Source organism: Gorilla gorilla, chromosome 2 (assembly GCF_029281585.2).
Source record: "Gorilla gorilla gorilla isolate KB3781 chromosome 2, NHGRI_mGorGor1-v2.1_pri, whole genome shotgun sequence".
Taxonomy (NCBI): domain Eukaryota; kingdom Metazoa; phylum Chordata; class Mammalia; order Primates; family Hominidae; genus Gorilla; species Gorilla gorilla.
Window position 1 is genome coordinate 128,383,318 of NC_086017.1, and position 20,207 is coordinate 128,403,524.

Consider the following 20,207-nt stretch of genomic DNA (forward strand, 5'->3'; position numbering starts at 1 on the left):
TATGGGCATTTCAGGTCCTAACATTTTCACATACGTTGGTTTGACTGCTGGACAGTAATGTCTTATCCTAAATTAGTAAGGGACGAATTTCAATAGATATTTCATATCATTTTTCTGAACATCGTAAATTCATAAACATTATTTTCTGGACTTTTCTTTTTCCTCCCTGTGGTCATCACCTACCATTTATCTGATTATGACTCAAAAGGAAACGTGTGTGTTGATTTAGACTGCTTGAACATTCCAGTTCCAATCTGAAGCTATCTATCTTCCCAAATGGAATGTTACGCAGACCTCTTGTCCTCCCTCCTGCTTGTTGTGGCAGACAGTTATACTTGTAATCTCCCAGAACATTTGAATTAGAGATGTGAGTCCCGATGCCAACTGTCTACAGGTTGAAATTATAAAGGTAAAAACTTGGTCCAGCAAATCTTCCTCTCCTTTCACTCCAGGATTCACTTTTCTTAGTGCCCAAGTAATATTTATGAGGCTCTTGTTATTTAGCTGTTGTATTATATTTATGTTAAATACATTTCTAACAAATTCTACTGCATTTACCTTTATTATTCAACAAGACATCACAATATGATAGCAGATAATGATGAATCTCCAGATAATTCTTACAGCTAAGTCTTCAGTTGTCTAAAGTCACACACACACACACACATACACACACACAGAGTCAGAGTTTGGATTACCAAATGAGACATAATTCCTTAGTGTGTGCAGTACTTTTTGCTCTCAAACGTTTCTTTTCTTCACACATACTTATTTGACCCATCCAGCTAAAAGCAACATGCATCTTACTAATTCTATAAATGTGTATACTAGAGTTCTTACCTTTTTGAAAGATTAATTAATACAGTCATGGCTAATTATCTGTAACTGGTTATATGAGCAAGGCCATTATACACAGCGAACATTATAAAGATAATCATTTTTTTTTAGCCTCTCAGCACAGGTCAGGATAAAACCGTAATATCCTTCATAAATAGGAACACTGGCCATCACTGGAGAGTAAAATGACCACTGGTCCAGTCTGGTAAATATTCATTCATGGTTATGGTCTTAAAAAGTGTTTAGGAAATAAGAGAGAAAAAAATAGGAAAAAATCTACAAAAAAAAAACAAAAACCCCAAACACATACAGACTTGAAGAGTTGCTCTCAGATCAAAATATCCTGCAATATTCTGAAGTAGAAAAGTATCATAATGACCTAAGAAGGTTCATGAAAATGTTTCTCATCATAGCAGCCCAGAAGGACTGATTTAGAATGTTGCCCATGGATTTCTGTTTGCTTGCCTGTGTAAATAAATACATGTATAGATGGGGGAGAAATTTGATTTTAACACATAGCCTTAGTGTTCAACTTTAAGTTACATAAGATGGGTCTGGGGACATTATCTTAAATTTGGATTTCTGAAAAATATGTAGGTCTGGCTCTGAAATCTGAGTTTTAATCCATATTCTAAAAATTTGCAAACTAAAGCTTCCTCTTTTTTCTTCACAGAGGCTTAGGCACATCATGTTGAAGGGAGCAATTTGGGAAGGTAGGCAAAGCTATAATCAATCAACCAAGGCTGCTGAAAGTCGGGGTGAATAAATACTCAACAATCAGTCTATCTAATGTACATCAACCCTAACTTATTATAAAAGATCGTTAAACCTTTGAAAGGTCAATGTGTACACTGCTATCCATCACAGGTGGGCACCATTCATTATGTCCTGTCAGTGGCTCTCCACTGGCCAACCCTTCAAGGTGTCAAGCCGAGATGCTCAGAGGCCATGTGGTCATGAGGGCCCAAGCTTCCTCCCCAAATATAGTTTTTATTTTCCATCTCATTCTATTGCCTTGCCTTTTTTCTACTTTGGTTTCTCTTCCTGCTTCCCTCAATTTGGAAGTCTCTCATTTCCCCATGAACCACAGACATTCTTCATTAACCAAGTTAAGGGCCATGCCTTTTTGGGGGTTATTCTTTAGCTATTCATGCCTCTGCTTTGTGAATTCCATTTCAACCAATTTTTGTTTTCATTTTTATAAATGGTATTGTTGTTGTTGTTTTGTTTCCTCTCCGCTACGTCCTTTCAGCCATGAAAGATGCATCTTCTACTTTTATATTCCCCTCAATATCATATATAGCAAATGCTTTATAAAAATTATAATAAAGCAGATTTTAGGTTTTTTTGTTTGTTTGTTTGAGGTTGCTTTTTTTTTTTTTGACAGAGTCTCACTGTGTTGCCCAGGCTGGAGTACAATGCTGCCATCTCGGTTCACTGCAACCTCCATCTCCCAGGTTCAAGCAATTCTCAAGCCCCAGCCTCTGGAGTAGATGGGATTACAGGCACATACCACCAAGTTCAGCTAATTTTTTTGTATTTTTAGTAGAGATAGGGTTTCACCATGTTGGGCAGGCTGGTCTCGAACTCCTGACCTCAAATGCCTTGGCCTCCTAAAGTGCCAGGATTACAGGCCTGAGCCACCACACCTGACCATAAAGCAGGTTTCTTAAACAGCAATCTGTAGACCAGCCTTATAGGAATTATCTGAAGTGTGTGTGCAGTATGCACATTTCTGGGCCACACCCTAGACTTGCTGAACAAGAAACTATATTTTTAAGCTAGAAGGGAGACACATATATGCCCTGAAGTTTGAAATCAATTGACCTAGAAACATAGTTTCCCTAAGCAGTCCAAGCATAAGAATCATTTGAGGCAGCTGTAAAAACTACACATTCCAGATCTCCGTCACATCTTCAGAAGGAAAATCCCTAGAGCAGTAACATGGGAATGAGCCTTTTTCACCCCACCCTGGCTCACTAGATCATTCTAACCATGAGGCAAGGTGACGAAACTTTCTCTAAACTATTAGTAGTGCTTTTCCAAATGGATAAAAGCACATTTTGCAGAATAATGTAATATAATTATTTTCTCAACATTTTGCCTTAATTATAATCAGTTTCATAATTTAAAGCATTCATAGTTTGAGAAATGTAAGCCAAAGAATAATGCATTTGTTTTCTAAATTATTATCCCCTGATTGAGTTAATAGCCTTGTAGATAAACTGCAATAGCATAAAAATAACAAAATTTGCAGCTGCCAAAATTTATCCTACCTTTGACATTTATGGACTGGTGGGCGTGAGAAAGTTATCAAATCCCTAGGAAATTCAGTTTCCTCTTTAAAAAAAATGGGGAGCATGATACCTAACTTGCAAGAAAATAGATGTAGCAGACTACAATGTGAGCCATAATGCTTTATTTATTCAAAACTCTAGAATTCCAGCAAACTGAGGGAAAGTGTGAAAGGTTCATGGGGCTGGCCATAAGAGCCTTCGTGTACCTCTTGGTTCCTCTGTGCCAGCAAACAGAAGACTTCTCTTCACAAGACCACTTGGTAGCCTATGTGGATTGACTCTGCATTACAGATCTCTGACTTCCATACTGGTTTGTGGCTGCAATAGAGGACTCTTCACCTCTTTCTAACCCTCCTCAATTGTAGAAAAATGGAACAGCAACATTCTTAAATGCTCATGTACCTTTATTAAAGTATTATATTTGCAGTGATCACTTAATAAGTAGATAGGCTGAATATTTTATAATCTTTTCTGAGCCAATTGTTTGTGTGTGTTTTGCTGAAAATGACCTTTTTAAAAAATAGCCATAATGTTTATAGAGCATAAAATAATAAAGGGGAAATTAAAACCACCCAATGAAAATCACTATTGCTTTTAAATACACGTTTCATTTTTTTCCTAGAAATATGTATTTTTGTCTTTTTTTAAATGGAAAGATATTACATAGTGATCTTTCCCTAATGTTATATCATGTGCATTGCTACATTCATTCAAATAGTCTTTGAAAAATGATGGCTAATAAATACTTAACATTTCTTACTGTAACAGTTGCATGATTTGTTTAAGTGCTCTTCTATTATTGGACATTTTGTTTTCTTCTGTTTTACTATTATAAGGAGTTTTAAAACGCTCTCCCAACATAAAACCTTGATTGCATCTTTAATTACCTTCTTAGAAGTCATTTCTAGAAGTGATATTACTAGGTCAAAAGGAGGAATGTTTCTTAAAGCTCATGACATATATCTCGCAATTACTTCTCAGAAATGTTGCTAATTTAAACTCTATCATTTTCCCTCCTACCCAAGAAGGAATTTCATTATATCCAATATCAAAGCATTAATAAATTTTTTAGGTTATTGTTTAATAACCCCTAAAGAAAATTTCATGCTTTAATTTGTATGTTTTTCATTAATATTAAGTTTGCTCTTTTGTCATTTACTTTGTTTCTGTGTTTTCTCCTTGTCCCCTTTTTATAATAAAAAGCCAGTGTTTTCTCAGTGATTTGTAATCACACTGTTTATTTGGAGAGTAAATCCCTAGCTATATTAGTTGAACATGTTTTTCCTAGGCTGAAATTTGCCTTTAAATTTATTTAGTTAAAATATTAATATTTATTTTGATAGACATATTTTTTCTTCTTTTGAACATCTTTGAAACATTTTATTATAAACATTTTTAAACATTCATAAAAGTTGCAAGAATTGTACAGTGAACACCTGATATTTAGGACTTCCATTCTTTAAAAAATATTTTATCATTTTCTTTATAATATAGCTAATCATCTACTGGAAATTGTTTTCATACTTGCTTATAGTCAATTATTTTTCCTTAATCCCACTTCTCTGAATTTAATCAAAAGAAATATTTGCTAAAGTATAAGTTTCATTCAAAGTAAGTTCTTCATCTGCCTTGCCTTCCGATGTACCCCACTATCTGGAACAGGACCTATCGCATTGTAACACTCACTAAATAATTGTTGATTGAATGACTTTTCTCAATGAGGGGAAATTTTTCCTGCTCTAGGAGAATAAAGATGACTCTTTAATATGTTGAGGCCTCAAGACTTTAAAATCTACTTGGTACAAAGAAGCATAGCATACTCTAGAACCAGTAAGAGATAACTGGCTTTTTTAATCAGTATGCTAAATTTTTCAAAATGTATGCCTTAAAATATGAGAGACATCAAGTATCTTTTATCTACAAATAAGCAAAGAACTTGTGGACAAACTGTCATAATTTCTGGGTAATGGTTTGCATCTTTTAATGGCAATATCCCATATCTGGGAGAGAATTAGAATTCAAAACATTTTCAATTCCTTCCCGAAAATGATGAGCTAATGCTGAAATGCCTATGAAGACAGAAGAACAAAAGAAAATGTTGCAGGCTAAGGTATCTGACAAGAATGGAGAAAAGTGTGTCACGGATTGTAAAATTTATCTCATTGAGAAGGGAACAGAAAAATGATGCATGATACTTCAAAAGGGGGAAAAAAGTCTGTCATGAAGCTTCTGAGTCCAGATTGTCTGGATGAGCAGAAATATTAGAAACAAGCTAATTACTGTCTGTCTTTTACTCTCCCAGTTAAAAACAAAAGGGAAAAAGAAGCCACTCGGTATTTCCTACGTGTACTAATGAAAAAAACTTTTATTGTTCCTTTCTCAGGAGTTGTGGAGCAAAGGTAACTTTATCATGTGGTTGCACTCATAATCACTTGTGAAACTTAAAAAAATAATGATGCCTAGACACTATTGCAGACCAATGAAATCAAAATCTCTAAGGGCTGGGTATGGTGGGAGGGTTGGAGGCACTGATATAAAATTTCTGCAAGTCATCCTAATGTACAGTTATGAAAGCAAAACATTGGAAGAAATAGTGCAGCAAGGAAGGCATAGACTAGTCAACCTTGTAGAGTGTTAAGTTCTGTTCCAGAATTTTGTTTGTATACAACCATCATTCAAATGGGAGCAAAGAGAAGAAAACACTTTCCAAATATTTCTGATTTCTGCTAATTCTCACCCAAATGTCAGGTTCATGCATCATTTTTTGTGGAAAAGGGTAAGGGAGGTGTTCATCATGAGTCAGATTTTTCCTTTGTATGTTAAGTACTGCATAGGTTAAGCTGATACGAGTTTAAGGAATACTTTATTTACATGAAACAAAATAAAGCAAAAATAGGAATAAAGCACCTAGACCAGGCTCTAGAGTGTTTTGGTCCCTAACTTTTCTGCTGTTGATGTTCTGCAATATAAATGAAATCAAGTATTTGGAGCTGTCCTGAAAGAACAGATTCTAGTTAAGGGGGCAATGAGGGAGAGCATTCTTCTATAAATTGACTTTCTAAATATATCATGTTTTTCATAAGCACTTCATAAGTCTTGACACATTTCTTTGAAAGTATATTATCACCACTTTATAGGCAATGAAATTGTTTTGGAAAACAGAGTTGGGATTTGAACTAGCATTGCCTGATCCTAGTGCCTTATGCTCTTATAATTACTGTTTTCCACATTTACTTAACCTTTTATCAATTTTTGACATTTAGAGCATTTCTCATTTCCAACAATTATAAAATTGTTGGATGGTTTCATGTCTGTATTTTCTTCCCCATGTTTGGATTTACTTCTTTGGAACAGAATCTCAGAAGTTATTCGAGACTGTGACAATGTTTATGTTTTTTTTTTACATATTGCCAAATTGCTTGCAAAGGAGTTGTACAAAATTACAACTCATCCAGAAAGGTATGATAGCTAGGTCTCAAGAATATTTAATTATTTTCAATTTAATAGGCAAAAAAATATATATTTTATCTCATTTCTTAATTTTCATTTGGTTTATCGGTGAATCAGGGCATTTCCATGTGGTAAGTTGGTTTGCTTTGTCCATTTATCTATTGGAATCTTCATTTATGATCTTTGATATGACTTGATTTGTAGAATTCTTGACAGTTGTAATGTACGTTTTTTGTGGCATTATGTTCAATGCCTGTCTCTCCAGATACACAGTAAGGCACCTGAGAACAGATCTTGTACCTGTTTGGTTTATTTTTGCTTTCTGGTAACTCATACTGTGCCTGGCACATAACATGTGCTAAAGCTATACATGATCAGAAAGACATATTTCTTTCCCCATATATGGGAGAACAATACATTGGATTTTTTTATAGTGTTGATTTTATGGTTGTTTTGAGTGGTTTAGGGCAGTACCAAGGCTAGTCAGTAACCTTCACAAAGCCATTCATTCGTAAATGAAATTGTCACTGAAGAGTCATAAAATTTAAAAGGCAATTTGAATGAAATGGAAATAATGTAGAAAATCTTCAGGGAAGAGGTGAGATCTCTTTACTGATAAGACCTTTTCAAATGAAGAAAATAGTTTTGTGGTATCTTCCCTGTTGGGGGTTCTGCTGATAACCTTTTATAGGACCAAGTGGAACAACCTATATTAAGTAGGCTGTAGTGGACTCCTAATTAGTCCAACTAATGTGACGGCTTTAATTTGTACGAGATCTAATGGTTTACAATCTGATTTCTTTGAAATCACTCCTCTCTAGAATGTAAAACAACAATGAAAGGCAGCTAAAGCAGTCCTGGAGTGGCTAAGTACTGCATTTAGTTATTGTATTTCCCACCCCTTCCCTCCTTAAAGAGAAAATAAAAGGTATTTTTTCCTCCATATTATTCCCCCTGGCATGCTGCCTTTGTTAGGACAACAGCAGCCAAGAGCAGATTTGAAATGACTCCTCAGCATTTTCTTAAGATGAGTCCAGTGGAGGCTCTTCAATTAGTAGTGGTCATGTGTGCCGGGGTCAATATTCCAGAATATTTAAGTTTTTGCTCTTTTCTGCAGAAATAAACATTATTATTATTGTTGTTATTAAAATCCAAAAGGAAACTATAATGTCTGAGGCAAACTGTTCTTGTCACAGCCTGCTATTCCCATGAGCCGAGAAGCATCACAATACATTGCCTGCTGTCTCAACCCATGGAAAGTCTGATTAGCTCTCTAGCAATCTGATCTCCGGAAATCGCCCTTTCCTTACTATCTCAACACCCTTTCATGGAAAACAGTATGCGTGCTGCTCTGTTCAGACTCCACTGTAAAATTTTTAAGCCAATTCCCATGGGATTCTGATGGTTTTATGTAAGTAAAGGAACCAAAGACTTTCAATGAGAACTACTGAGCCCGACAAAGGCTTATTGATTTATGTAGTTACCACCTGAAGTAAGAAAGCCACCTTGATATTTAAAAACCATTCTAGGCCGGGTGCAGTGGTTCACGCCTGTAATCCCAGCATTTTGAGAGGCCGAGGTGGGCGGATCACGAGGTCAAGAGATTGAGACTATCCTGGCCAACATGGTGAAACCCCGTCTCTACTAAAAATACAAAAGTTAGCTGGTCATGGCGGCACGCGTCTGTAGTCCTAGCTACTCGGGAGGCTGAGTCAGGAGAATCGCTTGAACCTGGGAGGCAGAGGCTGCAGTGAGCCCAGATTGTGCCACTGCACTCCAGCCTGGCAACAAGAGCGAGTCTCTGTCTCAAAAAAATAAACAAATAAAAATAAAAATAAATAAAAACTATTCTAAATTAAGTGGCTGGCCTTCCTTCCTTCTTTCTTTTCTTCCTTCCATTGTCTTTAGCATATGTTTTGGACAACTTCATGTAAATAAAATGGAAGCACAATTGGGAGCCACCATAATAACGTCAGTAATCTGGCAGGAAATTTTCTGTATTAGTGATTAATAAGCAATGTATTTTTAATGCCCAAAGTTGCATTTGGCACCAGTGTTTGTTCAGTGTTTCTAAAACAATTATTAAAACTAATTTTAATCATTTAGAACTTTGCTGGTTAATATTGTAGCTACTAGTCACATGTGGCTATGTAGCATTTGTGACTAGCCCAAACTAAGTTGCACAACTTAGCTGTCAGTATAAAATACACATTGGCTCTTGATGACTTGTTATTAAAAACATGTAAAATATATCTTTAGTATTCATGTTTATTGCATGTTGAAAGGATAATAGTTTATATACATAATTAAAACATCTTATGAAATTCATTTCACCCATTTTTCTGCTTCTTTAAAAATGTGACTTCTAGAAAATTTAAAATTACATATGTGAAATTGTATTATGTTTATATTGAATAGCACAAGATAGATATATTTAGGCTCTAGCCCTGCTGGAGTTCCCCACTAACAGGATGATCACAATTCTCTATCCAGCAGCACAATGTGAGTGGAACTATGCAGGTAAACGTGTGCTAGTCAGTTACAGAGCTAGACCTCAAGGGGAGCAGATCATAGGCTAAGGAAGTAGACCTCTCAATTCCCATTGCCTGCATGTCCCAGTCTTAGAACGTTATCATCCCTACCATCGCAAACATTTAAGTCTCCAGAGGCAAGTTGATCTGGTCATAGTCTGAGCCTCAACCCTTCAATCTTTAATCTGCACTCTGTGACCAATAAAAATTTTAGAATTCTCAAGCAAGAACTTGAATAGCATTTTTGGCATTTTTAAAACAAAAATCTGTAATGGTTATTAATTGATGTAGGCATGGTTGAATAGACAGTTAGTTTTCTTTGAAAACCTTTGCCATTGAGCAAATAAATACTTAAACCAAATTTCATCAAAGTGCAGTCCTGCTGTAGCAGAATCAAATGCAATAGTTGTTTAAAATGCAGATTTCAGAGCCCCACCACCAATAATGATAATTTAGTAGGTCTAGACCAGGGAACAGAATCTGAGTTTAAACAGCATCGTTCTAGTTATTCTCATGCAGTCTAAAATGTGGGAACCATCACTTGAAGCTATAGTTGCTTTTCTTTAATTGTTCTATTTTAAATAAGTACATTATATAGCAAATATACTGTCATATCATTATCCTATAAATTTAGAGGTTAGGGGTATCTACCCAGGAATATTTGGTTTCTCTATTACTTCATCATGAGAACCTGAACACAATTTACTGTCACAGTTTCCCAACAAATCTAAAAATTTACTGGTGATATTATTTATACTTCTAAAGTTATTTAATAAAAAACATTTAATTAACATCTTATTCTATTATTTGATTATATTTCTAAAATGTAAACTTCTATGATAGTTCATACAGTTACAAACATCAAGCTTGTAAAGAACATATTAGAAAGACTGATTTTTGTTGATGGGGAGGGAATCCCAAGAATTTGTCATTCCCTGGAAATATATTCACCAGGAATTTCCTAGAATTTATGAAATTATACCACATAAATTTCCACCCATGTCTACCCACTGGTAAACTGAGGAGAGAGAAAAATCAGTGATTATTTGTGGATTAAAAATGAGATACATCAGACAGCAACATGTCCTAGGTATCAAAACAAATCAGAGAGTATTAACCTGGAGTCGTGTCATGTAACACAGAGGAAAAAACAGTGCATCACGTTTCGAAGCCTGGATTCTTGTTTGGAGTCATCCACTAACAGTGATGTGGGCATCTGTTTCCTCATCTGAAATTTAAGACTGTGAGACAAGATGATACAGAGACATCTTCTCAGTTCTGACAGTCTGTGTTTTTTATCCACACTTGCAGTGATATAGACCTATCAGGATGGACGACTGGAATCTTGACTAGATTGAGTTAGATTTAGAGCATCTCAGAGATAAGCCTGCGTGTGGTCTCCTTACAGGATAGCAAAAAATATTGCAGGGCACGCACATAGGCAGGAGTGTGAGGTTTCTAGAATGTCATGGCTGCTGCAGGATAAGGTTGAATTGTGGGTCCTGGAAAGAGGTGACCAGGGAGCTCAGCTGTGACTGAGGATGAGGTGATTAGGGGACAGTTTCTGAGTCAGGCTGCCTGAGGTAGGGGAGAGGGCCTGAGGGCAGGGTCACTTCCTGGAGCATTACCAGTCCTGAGCATCACCACTTAAACATCAGAGAGAAAGGAAGAAAGGCGATAGGTAAGTGACACTTCCCGATATCGCCTTGGGAGAATGGCTTTTGCTTTATTTTTCTTTTATTATTTTCAAAAGAAAACATCAGGAAAGCTAGTCAAGCCAGCTGCCTTTTGAGTAAACAAAGAACCAGAGTTCAGGGAGCAAGGGTGGCAGTAAAGATGGATAAGTCAGAGGGTAGATGTTTTTCTCTCAACATGAATTGTGAGAAGTTTCTCAAAACTTACATTATAAATAAATGATAGTACTAACATGTTTTCTTTTTTCTTTCTTTTCTATTGACTGACCATGAAACTTCTGTCTCACAATTCCTCACCATTTTGCCATGAGGTTTTCTCCTTCCCCTTGCCTAGGTTCAGAATAAAAGATGCCTATGTATTAGGTCCCGCCAGAAAAAAAGGCAAGAACTCACGTGTTAGTAAAACATTTAATAAACCTCAGCACACACTTGGCCAAATTCCTGGAAGATCAGAGCTGCATCCCTGAAATTTGTTTTTATCTTGATCCATTTAACTGCCTGTTTAGAGTAAATGATGTGCTCCCACGTTCTTTATACTGTCCTCCCCATATAAGCATATACACGAGAGGATTATACCTGCTCTCCGGAAGCTTATAATTCAGACGTTATTACCCCTTTTGGAAGTATTCTCTGGGAAGCTCTTTTCACTAATGTTCAATTTCAACAATAGTATTACTATAATAGCTAAGTTTCATTTAGTGCTTAGTGTGTTCTAAGCACTCTCAAAAGTGCTTCATATATATTTAATCATTAACTCTTACCATAACTCTATGCCCTAGGTAATATTATTGTCCCCATCTTACAAATAAGAAAACAAGCACCAAGAGATGTTAACAATAGTATTACTATAATAGCTAAGTTTCATTTAGTGCTTAGTGTGTTCTAAGCACTCTCAAAAGTGCTTCATATATATTTAATCATTAACTCTTACCATAACTCTATGCCCTAGGTAATATTATTGTCCCCATCTTACAAATAAGAAAACAAGCACCAAGAGATGTTAAGTGAACTTGCCTAGAGTTACACAAAGAATAAGTGACTGAGCCACTCATTGAAATGCTGCTCTTGCAAGAAAACATAAAATTGTATGATGGTGCCACATAACACATACTTGACATGGGCTTTGAAGGCAGAGAAGCCTGGGTTCAAATAAAATTCAGCCACATACTAGCTGCATGATTCTAGGACAAGTTACAGAACCTGAGGCCATCAGTTATCATCTGTCAAAATGGAGTGAATACTTATAAAGGTTACATGAGGGTCAAAAATAATGTATAAAAGGAGCCTGGTACATAGTTGTCATTCAAAGAGAGCTGTTGATGTTATTAACATTAGTTGACTATGTAATATTACTTAAAACTCTTACTTCCTATTTTGCTTCCTACTGCAATAGAGTTTCTGCCATTTCTTCTCTCTGTGTGAAGTTTTTCTTCTTCCTCGGTCTGTAGCTGGAATGTGCCTTTCTGTGCCAAGCCCACTGACTCATGGTGATATAGCCCACAGAGTAGGGTGCAAGCAATAGAAGGGCCATACCAGGCCACAACATATGTCTGAGATTCCCAGGACAAGCTTTGTTCACGGCATGGAAGAATGGCTGGTTAACTTAATCCCAGGGTTGCATTCTCCGTAATGATACATCTCAGGCCATCGATCCATGGCTTTATTTTCAAGCTTATTTAAGCAGGAGCTATAAAAAACAGAGCATCATGCACGTGCAATATGGAATTAAGCCTCATACTCTTAACACTCTAATTCTCTTAGATACCTATTTGTTTGTCTTGATTTTAGAAAGCAGAATTCAGTAAACAGATTGGGGAATATTTTTTAGGGTTATAATCTTCCACGTAATGATATAAACGATTCTGTGTAGAATTGCTATCTTGCTGGTGAGTTGTTTTCTGAAATAATGTGCCCAAAACAGAAATCAGCATTGTTTTTTTGAGGCAATTCACTGTGGCATTGTGGCTGCTGTGAATGTTCTAGAAATTGTAAAATATGCTTTTGCAAAAGTAGAGATGGTTTTAGTTTTCTTATATCAAAAAGCAGTAGGATTAAATGTAACAGGCTTATGAGAAATGAGGGAAATATTCAATGCATTTTGCGATAAAGAGCAAAGGAAACTCAAAGCTCCTTCAGCCATAACGACATCCTTGTTTCTTCTTCCTTTTTCTTTCCCAGTGTGTGCATGAAAACCAGGAAACAAGGGAGAAGCAAGTGCTGGGTTGGGTGAGGTTAAGAGAATCGGGTTCTCTTCACATTTACCTTGGACTTTTCAGGAACTTTCCTATAATTCATTTAAGCTCAATAAGTTCTATTATCTTATTTGGTAGAGCTTGTGGGGGGGACTATAGTAATCCTGCCAAGAAAATGTTATCTTGTTCCTCAAATAACAAAAAAGTTATTTGTATAAAAGCAAGGTTCATAATGTAAAATCTAAGTATATTTGAAAGAAAAAATTTCTAAAATACTTGAGTCTGGAGTAAATTCCTTGAGCTTCACACCATACAACTTAGTTCTTGGTAAATTAAAAGTAGGGCTTCTAGTGATTTGCATAAAAACTCTCCAGAGGTGGACCTCAGATACATGGCTTATCAAACTGGCACTTCATAGAGTCTGGGCCATATCAGATCCTTGAATTCTTGCTTCTTAATAGTAACTCCTATATAGTTTCTAAGGGGTTTCGGCTGTCTATATTATGAGGAGTGCATGTTTTTAAGAGCTTTACAGGGGTCAGGAGAATTGGCTTCTCTCTCTTCATTTGCATTTAACGTTCTAAAAGTTCTTAAGCTGGAAATGATCTGAGAATGCTCTCTGGGACTCTATCTCTTTTAGTTTCTAAATAATCAAACCTATCATCAGTCAATGCACTGTTTTATCTTCCTTCAGGCAAGTTTAAAATATGTACATATATATGTTATAGAAGCTGTTTTCTTTTTCAAACCTCATTTTATGAGCCAATATGTTTGTTTCCCAAAGAAAAAAAAATGTTTGTTTTCATGATTTTGGCAGAAACAAATGTTTTCTTTGGGCTGTTCAAATAGTCATATTTTCAAGTTTTCTTGCTTCTTTCTATTGGGGGGAGCACCCCCTGGTGGAATACCATGAAAATGTTTGCCACGTGTTTTGACTGTAATATTCAATAGACAGATGTGTTTTGCAAATATTACTTTTACACTAAGCACACTCAGAACCATTTTGCCAATGTTAATGTCTTGGAAAATCCCATGCCTTCTTTCTAATTATCACCACAGTATTCAGAATGGGCTCCCTTGTTTTAGGTGTTACATAGTTGTGGTCAGAGATGCTGCAGCAGTCTCTGTGGGTGAGAAATGAGTGGGGAAGGGCACTCTGGCATTATGTTCCTACTTGTGGGAAAAAAGGGACCTTTTCTCCTTTCCCTCAGTTCTTCCTTCTTTCCTTCCATTTCTTCCTGCTACTACAAACAAAATGCCATTTGTTGGAGGGTCTGACTGGGTGAGAAAACAGTCGGCCATGACAGTGCCCAGTTATAGGTAAAGCCTAAGGTACATCTCTTTCCAGAGTAACGTCCCTGTCACTGCAAACTGGGGGAGATTAACAGAAAGGGAATTTGCTGGGAGATATTCTTAATCCCCCATATCCCCCCAAATATAAATTTAAATTAGTACTAAAAACATATCAGATTAATCAATAAGCCTGTAACTTCTGTATCTTATAGAGAAAAAAGTATCATCCCCAAGGTAACTGGAAAGGATGGGGCACTATTGTTTATCATTGCTGTTGTGTGCTGAATTGTGTCTCCCCTCCTCATAATTCATACGTTGCAGCTCTAACTTTCAGCAACTCAGAATGTGCCTTTATTTGGAAACAGGGTTTTGCAGACGTAATTAGTTAAGATGAGGGTATGTTGGGGTAGGGTGACCAATGTGACTGGCGTCTTTATAAAAAAGGGAAATTTGGACACAGACAAACACACAGAGAACACTACGTGAACATGAAGGCAGAGATTGCAGTAATACATCTACAAACCACGTTTCTAAGAAGGGACCAATCCTACCAACACCTTGATTTTGAACTTGTAGCCTCCAGAGTTTTCAGACGATACATTACTGTCATGTAAGCCACTCAGTTTGTGGTACTTGGTTACAACAATCCTAGCAAATGAACCTTCCTCTGAACTCAAGTGGTGGTCCCTTCCCACACATAACCTTTCTGAGTAGAGACCAGTTTTTGTAGCTGCTGTTGTTTTAAAGTAAGGACTGAAACAGTTTACTGCCTCCATCAACAATTGCATCATGTTATGCAGCCTGTATTTTCTTAAGAATGAAAATAACGTTTTCTTTATCAAAGCAAGCCAAAATGGACTATAAATTACACAGATGTTTCTTGGTTCACAGAGAACTATAATTCATCTGGAACCAAGTAGGAATGGATCTCCATATTTTTAAATTTTTATATTTTTAATTTTTGTGGGTACATAGTAGGTGTATATATATATATATGTGGGGTACATGAGATATATTGATACAGGCATACAATGTATAATAATCACATCAGCATAAATGGGGTCTCTATCATGTTAAGCATTTATCCTTTCTTTGTGTTACAAACAATCCAATTATACATTTAGTTATTGTTCAATGTACAATAAATTATTATTGACTGTAGTTACCCCACTGTGCTATCAAATACTAGATCCTAGTCATCCTATTTAACTATATTCTTGTATACATTAACCATCTCTACTTCCCCATCACCTCACTACCCTTCCCAGCCTCTAGTAACCATCCTTCTACTCTCCATCTCCAGGAGTTTAATTGTTTTAACTTTTAGCTCCCACAGATAAATGAGAAAACACAAAGTTTGTCTTTCTGTGCCTTGCTCATTTCACTTAACATAATGACCTCCAGTTCCATCCATGTTGTTGCAAATGACAGGATCTCATTCTTTTTTACGGCTGAATAGTACTCCATTGTGTATATGTACCACGTTTTTAAAAATCCATTCATCTGTTGATGGGTGCTTAGATTGCTTCAAATTATTGGTTGTTCTGCATAGTGCTGTAATAAACATGGGATTACAGACAGCTCTTTGATTCACTGATTTTCTTTCTTTTGGATATATACCTAGCCATGGGATTGCTGGACCCTATGGTAGTTCTATTGTAAGTTTTCTGAGGAAACTCCAAACTGTTCTCCATAGTGGTTGTACTAATTTACATTCCCACCAACAGTGTACAAAGGTTCCCTTTTCTCCACATCATTGCCAGCATTTATTATTGCTCATCTTTTGAATAAAACAAGTTTTAACTTGTTTTATTCAAAAGAGGTAAGATCATGTCTCATTGTGGTATTGATTTGCATTTCTCTGATGATGAATGAATGATATCGAGCACCTTTTCATATACCTGTTTGGCATTTGTATGTCTTCTTTTGAGAACGTCTATTCAGATCTTTTGTCTATTTTTTAATTGGATTTTTTCCTAGGGAGTTGCTTGAGCCCCTTATTCTAGTTATTAATCCCTTGTCAGATGCATACTTTGTAAATATTTTCTCCCATTCTGTGGATTGTCTCTTCACTCTGTTGATTGTTTCCTTTGCTATGCAGAAGCCTTTTAACTTCACGTGATCCCGTTTATCTATTTTTATTTTGGTTGCCTGTGCTTATGGAGTATTACTCGAGAAATTTTTGCCTGGCCCAATATCCTGGAGAGTTTTCCTAATATTTTCTTTTTGTAGTTTCACACTCCGAGGTCTTAGATTTTAATTCCTTAATCTACATTGTCTTGGTTTTTGTATATGGTGAGAGATAGGGTTCTGGTTTTTACTTTTCTGCATAGGGATATCCAGTTTTCTCAGCACCATTTTATTGAAGAGAATTTCCTTTCCCCAATGTATGTTCTTACCACACTTGTCAAAAATGAGTTCACTCTAGATGTATGAATTTGTTTTTGGGTTCTCTATCCTGTTCCGTTGTTCCATGTGTCTCTTTTTACAACAGTATCATGCTGTTTTGGTTACTATAGCTGAGTAGAGACCAATTTGAATGATCTCTGTTACTACAGCTGAATAGAGGCAAATCTGAATTGTCTCTACTGAGCCACAGTAACTTCCCATGGTCCCCAGGCCATCCCATGGTCTCCTGACCAACTACTTTCAAAAGCACTTAAGACAAAGATGGAAGGTAGATAGCAGGTTGGATGCTGGGCAATATGGCCAGTCTCCCAAGTCCCAAGTGATTCTTCCCTAATACAAAGTCCTAACAATAACTTTCACTGCCACTGCACAGAACCTAAACGTAATGGCAAAACTGCTAAAGACCTCAGAGTCTCTCTCCATGTTCTGTGTTCCCAATAACCTGAGTGTGGTTATTCTAGCAGGCAAACAAAATAGAAACAGAGATATGTGTCACCTGAAATACCTGTGTTGGTTGGAGTTTTCTTCAAAACTCTTCTACCTGTCTTTGATACAGCAGTTAATTACAGCAAGTCTCATCCTGTACTACACAAGGTCATGATTCTCTTGCCCAAGGGACTGTCCTCCATGCTGTTCCCCAAATACAGCAAAGCCTTTTCCCCATTTGATTTGCTCATTGTACAGTCTGCATCTCCCAAAGGCATTCTCTGTTGGACATTTATGGAAATCCACTTCATCTTTCAGATCCAGCTTGAGTCCAGCCTTTTACATGAAGCCTTTCCCAGTCATACAAAACCACATCTATGTCTGAATTCCTGTGAGACTTGTTGACTATGCTTTAGCCTCTGTGAAATTCTCTCCCACTTTAAATAGCAAAGTCCAATAAAAACAATGGTAACTCATTCTATTTCAAAGGTACAACTTACAGTATATTTCAGGCTGCTGTGGATACAGTGGGTAAGCAATACAGGCTTACTTGCTAAAATAAAATGAATAATACTAATTATTTTGATGGATATCTGTCTCCAAGTTATATACATATATGTGAATAATGATTTTTAATTTTTTATTAATGAGTTTTAATTTGCACTATGTCATATAATCCTTACAGCAACCCTGAGAGATAGACATTCTTACAATAGCATTGATGGTTTAGAATTAGCTAAAAGGTAGTCTAAAACAGCTTCAGAGTATTAGGATTTCAGGCATATGATCCTCACAAATTGGTATTTTGTAGAAAAACTACTCAAGAAAAGAAGGAAAACTCTACTCAGAGAGGAACTTTCAGCCTTCAGAGTTGTTTTTCCCCTCTTCATTTTTCTTCTCCTTTCATTTCAATTCCTGGTTAATGAAACCCCCACCTCACTATCATCCTTCCAACAACTATGCAGATTGCACTTGTATTTTTCATCACACGGTCTGTCTTAAACAGCTCTCCCAAAGAAATAAAAAGAATTCTGTGCTATTTACTTTTTTTTTAAATGATGAAACAAATAACAAGGAGAAAGAGCCATCTAACAAACCTTCAGTTTCCACCCTAGCAAAATGCTGAGCTGCTTGCAGCTACCAGCCAGGTTGATTAAGGTGTCATCCCTCCTCTTCATTTATATTTATTATTTTTGGAAGATTTTTTTTCCCTTTAGTGTTTGTTTATCTTTTCCAATTTTTTAAAAGTCATGAATCATAGTTTGATTTACAACCTTGCTCAGGGGAGATAGGCAACTCTAATGAAGGAGCCGTCTGCAAGTGTAATTAATACCCGCCAGACATTTTACCACGTTAGCGTGCCAGTATCCTGGGCTGGGGAAGAATGAAGCCGGGAGACACATGCACTGAGCTATGCAGCCGCTCACCCAGTGCATCACCAGAGATTAGTGATATGAAGTGGGAGGGTGCAGAGGATCACCACCCCACTGGTCAAGCTCAGAAGACTGGAAGAACAGGGAGGTGAGAGGAGCAGAGAGTCTGAGAGCCTGGTGAGGAAGATGAGCAAGGTGCATGGAGGGGGGATGTGGAGACAGAGACACTGCGTGTGGCTGATGGATCACTCCCATTTAGAACACAAAAATAAGGCAGCTTGCCAGAGCAGTTTGGGCCAGTTTCATTAAAACTCTTCATTCATCATACTGAAATGAGGCAGTATTTGTTATTGCATGGGTGCCGTTCTAGCACGAAAGCTATTCCAATACTAAGCAGTAATTCAAGAAAGGCAGAGTAGCAGGTGGGAAAGGAGACTGAAGAAAGGAAGACCAGCATGCATTGGTGTTTGTCCCATTCTCTCCCTCAGCCCTGCACCCAGCAGTACATAGGCATGTGGAAAAGGCCCAGAACCTCCATCATGGTGAAGAGCCAGGGACCCACATTCCACTCTAAAGCCACTCCCATGGGACAAAATAACCAGAATGATCATCATCTGGCTTCTCAGTAGGGATGTTATGGAGGAGCAGCTGCATTTTCATATGTTGCCTTAATGTGCTCATGGAAGAATAAGTTTTCATAAATGTACAAAAATGATTATAAGTGTGTGTATGTGTGTGTGTGTGTGCAGAAAGGTGTTCCTGCCCATCCTTAAGGTGAAATACAACTATGAAAATGGTTAAGATGATAGCACCCTAAAATTTCCCCAGTTATTTTTGTCTTCTTCATCATAAAACTCTTTTGTTTGCCTTTAAATACCTTAATGGGGAAGAGAAAAGACAGAATTAGATTACAATGTAAAAGGCCTGCACTAATAATTGGGTCTAACACTGGTACCGATACTTCCTTATACCCGATTACACAGAGGAAGAGAAAAGAAAAAAATAGCTACACAAGAAAGGCCTGACCATTGCTTCTCATGCATCAGTTGCTGCGTCCCTGGCCATGCTATGCCAGTACAAGACCAGTATGTCTTTTCTTGGTACAATACTCACCCTGAGATATTTCTGACAGTCAGATTATGAAAGCTCATGTAGTAATGTTGTAGGTGCTATAAAATGAACAAACTCCCCCACAGCTGTAAAGACATGACTGGCAGTGATGTTCCAAGATGAGGAGTGAACTGCATATATCAAACTTGTCTCCAGCCTTTTGATGGATTCTTTGTTTGCTGCCTGATGATGCCAAGACTGCATCTGGAGCCAAAGCTTCGGCAGTAGCTAACGGATAGCATGCATTGTTAAATTATACAGAGAACTGCTGTGGAGGATTGCGACTATAGTAGTTTATTTTCCAGGATTGAGGTTGGCATCTGAATAACACAGAGTCCATTTTTCAGCTTGGAATACTGACCAGAAATATGGCATCTCATATGTGATATGAAGAATTATTTAAATTGTGTTCTAATTTTGTTCCTTAACATTAATTCATCTCTCATTTATTTACTTATTCAGCAGCAAGAGTGTTTCTAATGACTGTAGGGCAAGTTGTAGGCAATGGAGATGCAGAGATGAATAAGATACAATTTCCCTGCCAAAGGTGTGCATTTGAGTTATGTTTACAAATAACATATCCATAATAAGTGAC

The 20,207-nt window shown here is 36.9% G+C and overlaps 1 long non-coding RNA gene across 1 annotated transcript in view; it reads left to right on the top strand.

Annotated features, from left to right (window-relative positions):
* The first annotated feature begins 269 nt into the window (after window positions 1-269).
* Window positions 270-20,207, top strand: part of LOC109026200 (uncharacterized) — a 47,176-nt gene continuing 27,238 nt past the window's right edge. Inside the window, exons 1-2 of the long non-coding RNA XR_002005162.3 lie at window positions 270-409; window positions 1,511-1,550. This is a non-coding gene — a long non-coding RNA (uncharacterized lncRNA). The remainder of the gene's footprint in view (window positions 410-1,510; window positions 1,551-20,207) is intronic.